The sequence below is a fragment of the Petaurus breviceps genome, unplaced genomic scaffold (assembly GCF_028583685.1).
Source record: "Petaurus breviceps papuanus isolate PSGF00001 unplaced genomic scaffold, PetGlider_PUasm1.0 183, whole genome shotgun sequence".
Lineage (NCBI taxonomy): Eukaryota > Metazoa > Chordata > Mammalia > Diprotodontia > Petauridae > Petaurus > Petaurus breviceps.
Window position 1 is genome coordinate 10,393,052 of NW_027185791.1, and position 7,679 is coordinate 10,400,730.

Genomic DNA, 7,679 nt, shown 5'->3' on the forward strand with positions numbered 1-7,679 from the left:
TGAAAAATTTACAAGTAACTTTTGGATGCTTAATTATTTAAAGAAAGTGTATTAAATTTCCCACATTTCTCTCCCATCATCCTCCAACCCTAACCTCCATTATAGCAGACCAATACCCAATTCTCAGACTCTGAGCCCAGAGATCCCCTTTGTTAAGACACTGCCCAAATGAACTTATGGAAATAAGGATAGCATCAGTAATTCTGATTGAAGTATTTGAATGCTTATCCAAAATGGTCCCAATAAGTTGTCGAAAGAAAGCGGTAACAAGAAAATTAAATATCCATTTCATTCCTAAGATTATAGACTTTCTCCCTAGTACATGGAGACAGATTCATATATATATACACATACATACACACATAGACATATACATACACATACATATACATAACCTGCCCTAACTCACTTTACAATTGTTTCTCCCTGCTTCCTGTTTCTGCCATCCCTTCCTGGCTGATAGCATAGGCACAGTGTGTCACAGTCCCCTGCTTTCTTAGCTGCTGAGCTGGAGAAGACTACAGTGTCCTCAGATGCCCAAGGCTAGTTTAAACATCTGCTCCCCTTAACTCCTCAAAGATGGGGATCAAATCCAGCAGCTCTGTGTCTGCCATGTAGTCAAACCAGAATGGCACAGGCTCAGCGTTCTCTGGGTGGAAGACGTGTGAGGCAGGAGAGAATTGTCTAATATCACAGTATTCCTCAGGTCTCTCCCTAATCACCTGAGGTCCGTGACAAAGCTGCCCTGGTGGAACACAAAAGACTCCCGATAGAGGTGGACCGGAACACACCACACTGGTCCAAGGGATCGATCACAGGGTAGCAGACTTAGCCAGGCTGGCAGTAAAGAGGACACACTCAACTCCCTGTTCGCCTCAGGAACTCATCCATAAGGCCTCTTAGGCACATAGCCCTGCTGAGTTGTTCCCTCAATCTCTAAGGGCACTATAAAGTCAGTATTGTTGATTGGCTAAAAGGAATTGTGCAAGAGGGACTGGTCCCAGGCGATGGCCACACAGATTCTTCCTTGATCTTGCCTTGTCACCTCTGGGAGCAGGCGTGTTCCTGGGATCTGGTAAAACAGGTACTGAAGACACTGGAGCAGATCCAACTTGGCAAGTGTTGGTCTCCCCCTTGTATGAGGCGAGCTCATTGTTGGAGCCTGACTGGTCAACACGTTGGGCACGAAAGCAACAGAAAGGTGCCTTGAATGACTTTTTCTTTCTTGTGAGAGGATTTAGCACTAGACCTTGGTGAGCATCAGGGCGTCTTCCCTCCGCGTCTGTGTGATGATGGAGCCGTGTTCTATCCAACAAACTTGCGCACATGGAATGGGGGGATGGAGGGGTGCTGGGGCCCCGGCAGGGCCGGCTCTGGGGGCTTGCTGCTGCTGTGGCGTCTCCTTGGGCTTTTCATATTCCCCTCCTTACCTTCTCTCCAAGGCAGAGAAGGAAGGCAGCCTGCAAGGAGGGCCGGCGGACTGGGCAGCGGCTGCGCCCCAAACCCCCAGGTTATCCCAGCCCAGATCAACCGGCGGCAGATCCAACTAAGGGATCGAGCTCATAATTCCTTATAGCACACTAGTATTCCATTAAAATCACATACAATAATTTGCTCAGCCGTTTCCAAAGTGATGGGCATCTCTACAATTTCCAGTTCTTTGCCACCCCAAAGATAGCTGCTATAAACATTTTAGAACATATAGGTTCTCTTCCTTTTGCCCTAATCATCTTTGAAAATAGATCAAGTAGTGGTATTGCTTGATCAAAAGGCATATAGGTAGTCTAATAACTGATTGGCCATAATTCTATATTTTTCTCTAAAATGGTTGGATCATTTTACAGTTCCCCCAGTAATGAATGTGTCCCAATTTTTCCACATCTTCTCCAACACTTGTCACTTTCCCCTTTTATCATTTTATCCAACCTTGGTGTAAAATGCTATCTCAGGGTTGCTTAAATTTGAATTTCTCTAATCAAAAATGATTCAGAATATATATACACCTGTAAATTGGTTTGATTTCTCCTTTGGAAAACTGTTCATTACCTTTGGCCATTTATCAATTGGGGAATTACTTGTATTCGTGTAGATTTGACAAATTGTTTTTGTTTTTAAGATGAGACCTATATATGATAACCTATCCATAGAAAACTTCCAATTTTCTTATATACTTCTAATCTTGGCTATATTTGCTTCATTTTTACAAAAATTTTTAAATTTATTGTAATCAAAATTATCCATTTGCACGTAATTTTCCTCTCTCACTTATTTATTCATGAATTATTCATCTATCCACAAGTCTGATGAGGAACATGTTCCATGTTCTTAATTATATTATAAAATATCTCTCTGTATGTCGGTGATGTATACACTTTGATCTTGGTAAAAAAAAAATAGAGATAATGGTCTAGTCCCAGTTTCTACCATACTGCTTTCTAATTTTTACGAAGGAATGAATTCTTATCCCAAAATTTTGTCTTTGTGCTTGAGAAATGCAAGGTCTTGATGTTTGCTTGCTGCTGTAAATTGTATACCTACACAGTAGACAATACTGAATAAACTCTACTCTATTTCATAGATCTACTTTTCTATTTCTTAGCCAGCACCAGATAATTACCTCCTTATAATACCACTCCTAGACCTTCCTCCTTTATACTTAAAAAAAAATCTTTGCTATTCTTGAATCTTTATTTTTCCAAATGAATTTTGTTGTTGTTGTTGCTGTTTTCTAATTCAGTATGTTTTATGTTTTAAATTATTTTTTATGTTTATTTTTGGTTTACATGATTCATTTCCACAAGACTTTGAGTTACAAATTTTCTCCCCGTCTCTCCCCTACCCACCACGCCAAAACAGCAATACCAATGTATACACCCTCCCCCAGTCTTCTCTCTCCTACATCCTCCCCCATCTCCTCTCCTACTTTCCAGCAGGGCATGATGGATGTCCATGCCCCAGTGCCTCTATAACTTATTTCCCAGCTACAGGTAAAATAATAATAACAATAATAAAAAAGTTAAACTAAATCGGTATTTTTTGGTAATTTCATTGCGATGGCATCGAATATATAAAGATGTTTGAACAAAATCATGTTTATATTGACCCTACTTACTCATGAACAATTAATATATCTCCAATTATCTAAATCCGATTTCATTTGTATAAAAAGTTTTGTTTTTTTTGCAAAAGTTCTGTTTATATTGATTCTGAATTTGTTTGTCAGGTGTATTCCCAGATATTTTATACTGTCTAGATTTATTTTAAAAGTTTTTTTAAGTATCTTATCTTGCAGAATTTTGTTTGACATGTATAAGAATCCTGAGGATTTGTGTGTATTTACTTTATATATTGCTATTTTGCTAAAATTATTAATTGTTCAAACTAATTTTTTTTGTTGAGTCATTGGGATTTTCCAAATATATCATCTGCAAAAAGAGATACTTTTATCATCTCATTCCCTATTTTGAATCCTCCAATTTATTTTTCTTCTCTTATTGCATTGCTAGGATTTCCAATGAAATATTGAATAATATTGGTGACAATGGACATTCTAATTTCACATCTTATCTTAATGAGAAGTCCTCTAGTATATCTCCATTACAAATAATGCTTGCAGATGCTTTTAGATACATACTTTTTAAAAATGAATTTAAAGAAAAAATCAATTAATACAAATACTTTCAAATAGTTTAATAGAAATGAGTTTGAAGTTTCTAACAAGCTTTTTCTGCAATTAAAATTTTTCTTTTAACATTGTAAAGTAAATTGTAAATAAGAGTGAGAATTTAAATTTACCTATGAAATTCATTTTCATTTTGCACTTTCCAAACGTAATAATCCATGGTTTTCAGCAATAAAATCAAGCAATGATAAATACAGAATTTACAACTACTAAAATTAAAATTTTATTTTAAAATAGAAAATAAGGTTTTCTTCTCTTAAAATATGCCCTTGCATTTGCAAATCTACATAATTAAGCTACCTGTGTCAATATCTATGTTTCATTTTTATCTATCTAGAACTTTCTAAGAATAGGACACTGCGAATCCTGGTATTGAGGAAAGAACTCTATATTTGAAATCTAATGAACTGGATTAATTTACAATTTATGACACGTGTTTTCTTGGACAAGTAGCTCAACTTCTTAGGACTCAAATTCTCTACCATAAAATGAAGGTTGACATAGTAGGAGTGTAGTTCTGGGTCCTTCTTCCAGTACCAACTCTACTGACAGACTGTTTCCCCAAAGCAAGTCAACTGTTTAATTTGACCTCAGGGTTTAATGATACCCTTAAAAGGTTGTAGGATTCTTTTCATACTATTATTTATTACCCCCAATTTCTTTTCTTCAATATCAGTAATAAGTGTCATCAGGTGGGGGTGGGGGGAGGAAGATGGGCAATGGACAGCACTTAAACACCACTTTCATCAGTATTGCCTCAAAGAGGTAATAATATAGACAATTAATTGAATATTTAAATTTATCTTACTTGACAGTGAAGTAGGAAGGGGAGGAAATTATGAAATTATGTAAGGAGCAGTGAGGACTGGCAAAAAAAGGGCAGACAGGGGGAAATGGTAGAAAAAAGCAAAACATTGTAGAGAAGGGAAAGAGAGAAAGGAGAGGGGACAAACAGGAGGAAAAAATAGGATGGAGGGAAATACAATATCTGTGAATGTGAATGGAATGAACTCTCCCATAAAATAGAAACAGCATGCAGAGTGAGTCAAAAACCAGAATCCTGCAACATGTAGATTACAAGAAACACTTGAAGCAGAAAAACACACGGAGAGAGACAAAAAGGAAAGGGACTGGAGCAGAATTGATTAAGCTTTAGCTGAAGGGGAAAAAAAACAAGGCTAGCAGTCCTTGTCTCAGAAAAAGCAAAAGCACAAATAGACCTAATTAAAAGAGATAAGAATGGAAACTGAATCTTGCTAAAAATTACCATGGAAAATGAAGTAATATCAATGCTAAAACAGTCTATCTTTTAAGTCTATGGGTAACAGAAAAAAATCATGACCAAGACATGAGATACATTACAAAATGTAAAATAAATAATATTTATTATATTAAATTAAAATGATTTTGCATAAACAAAACCAATGACAACATGATTAGAAGAGAAGCAGAAAACAGTGAAAACTTTTTTACCACAAGCATCTCTGATAAAGGTCTTATTTCTCAAATATGTAGAGAATTGAGTCAAAATTCTTAGAATAAAAGTAATTTCCCAATTGAGAAATGGTCAAAGGATATGAACAGGCAGTTTTCAGATGAAGAAGTCAGAGCTATCTATATGCATATGAAGTATCCCTCTGGATCCGAAATGCAAATTAAAACAACTCTTTGATAATACCTCATACCTATCAGATTGACTAATATGAGAAAAAAAGGAAGATGGTGAATGTTGGGGAGGATGTGGGAAAATTGGGACACTAGTGCACGGTTGGTAGAGTTGTGAACTAATCCAACCCTTCTGGATAGCAGTTTGGAACTATGTCAAAAGGGCAAACAAACTCTTCATACCCTTTGTTCCAGTAATAGGAACTACTACTAGGTTGTATCCCAAGGACATCATTACTAAGGGAAAAGGACCTCTACATGAAAATATATTTATAGCAGTCCTGTTTATGTTAGCAAAATATTGGAAAATGATAGCCATTCCCTAGTTGGGGAATGGCTGAACAACCTGTGGTATATGAATATAATGGAATGCTATAGTGCAATAAGAAATGATGAACACACAGATTTCAGGGGGGAAAAAAAAACCTTGGAAAGACATGTATGAACTGATGTAAAGTGAAATGAGAATAGGAAAACATTTTACATAGGATCAGCAACATTGTGTGATGATCACCTACAGATGACTCTGCTTTTTCTCAGCAACACAGTGATCCAAAACAAGTATAAGTGACTCACAAAGAAAAATGCTATCCACCTCTAGATTAAAACAAATCAAAAAACAAAATGATTGTCTTTGAATGCAAATTTAAGCGTACTTTTTTTGTTTTATTATTGTTTGTTTTTTTTCTTTTTATCTGTTTCTTCTTTCACAATTATGACTAATATAGAAATATGTTTTGCATGATAGTACACATATAACCTATAACAAATTGCCTGCTATTTTAGGAAGAGAGGAGTAGAGGGAGAAAAATTTGGAACTCAAAATCTTGAAAAAAATGAATATAAATACCCTTTAACTCAACAATACCACTTCTAGGTCTGTATCCCAAAGAGAACATAAAAATGGGAAAAGGATTTACATGTATAATAATATTTATAGCAGCTCTTTTTGTGGTGACCAAAAATTGGATGTTGAGGGGATGCCCATCAATTTGGGAATGGCTGAACAAGTTGTGTTATATGAATGTAATGGGATACTGTGGTTACATAAGAAATAATGAATAGGCAGATTTTATAAAAACCTGGAAAGAATTGCATGAACTGATGTAGAGTGAAGTGAGAGTTACCAGGAGAACATTGTACACAGTAACAACCACATTGTGTAAATACTACCTCTTCTTAGCAAGTAAAGGATCTTAGACAAATACAAAAGACTCAAGATGGAAAATATTATCCACATCCAGAAAAAAGAACTGTGGAGTGTGAATGCAGATCCAAAGATTAAAAAAAAAATGAATGCTAAAAAATGACTTGACAGATAATTAAGAACAAGATGATGCTATTAAAAAAGAAGAAGAAGGATTCTACATAGACAAAGCATGAAGAATGAATCATCTCTGTTGGAAAAATTTTATTGAAAAATAGAAGGATGAGAAAGAAGGAAATCCTGCAAAGAATATGGGAGAGAAATAAGAGGGAAAATTATCTCACATAAAAGAAACATGTGAGGAAGAACTTTAATAGTAGAGGGGAAAATGGTTGTAATACAGGTCCCAGGATAGGAAAGGTGAAGGTTATTGCATAGCTATTGGCAGGCAGCATAGTGGGCAAAAACTCATATCCCAGAGGAGTGGGCATTGGTATGAATCACAGTGCAGACAGACCTTTTAGAGTCTTTGCTTACTGTTATCTAGAAATAATAAGACTTCCAATATTCCTGTCATCACAGCAATGGACAACTCCTCAGGAAGGATTTGGAGTACCAAGGAATTTAGCTGTTGGAAAGGCCTTCTTCCTATGCTTCTGTGGCCCCTTTCTCCCTTTGGTAAGTTGGACTGAGGGCTTCCATTATGAAGACTCAGAACCATCACCTTTTTTTTCATTCTCCAGAATACACCACTATTCTTTAGTTGCTTTTTTCTTCCACTCCTGTAGCCCCCTTCTCCCCAGTGAGTACCTCCCAGGGATTCCATTGTGAAGAAGTACCCAAACTTAATTTCCTGTGATTCACTGAGATGTGCCTTCATGACTATCATCTCCTCCTCTTTTCCGGCTTCATTTTATGTGTTATATTCCTCCCATTAAAACGTCATGTCCCCTTTCTGCTTGTATTATTATTGCCAGCATTTAGCACAGGACCTAGTACTCAGTAAGCAGTTAATAAATGCTTGTTAACATTATTTGATTGGGGTCATCTGTCCTACGAATTTATATCTATCTATCTATCTATCTATCTATCTATCTATCTATCTATCTATCTATCTATCTATAGATCTATCTATCTATATCTATCTATCTATCTATCTATCTATCTATCTATCTATCTATCTAT

General features: G+C 36.1%; 1 pseudogene; it reads right to left on the bottom strand.

Moving 5' to 3' along the window:
* Positions 1 to 518: 518 nt before the first annotated feature.
* Positions 519 to 2,056, bottom strand: LOC138160922 (carboxy-terminal domain RNA polymerase II polypeptide A small phosphatase 2 pseudogene; annotated as a pseudogene).
* Between the last annotated feature and the right edge of the window lie 5,623 nt (positions 2,057 to 7,679).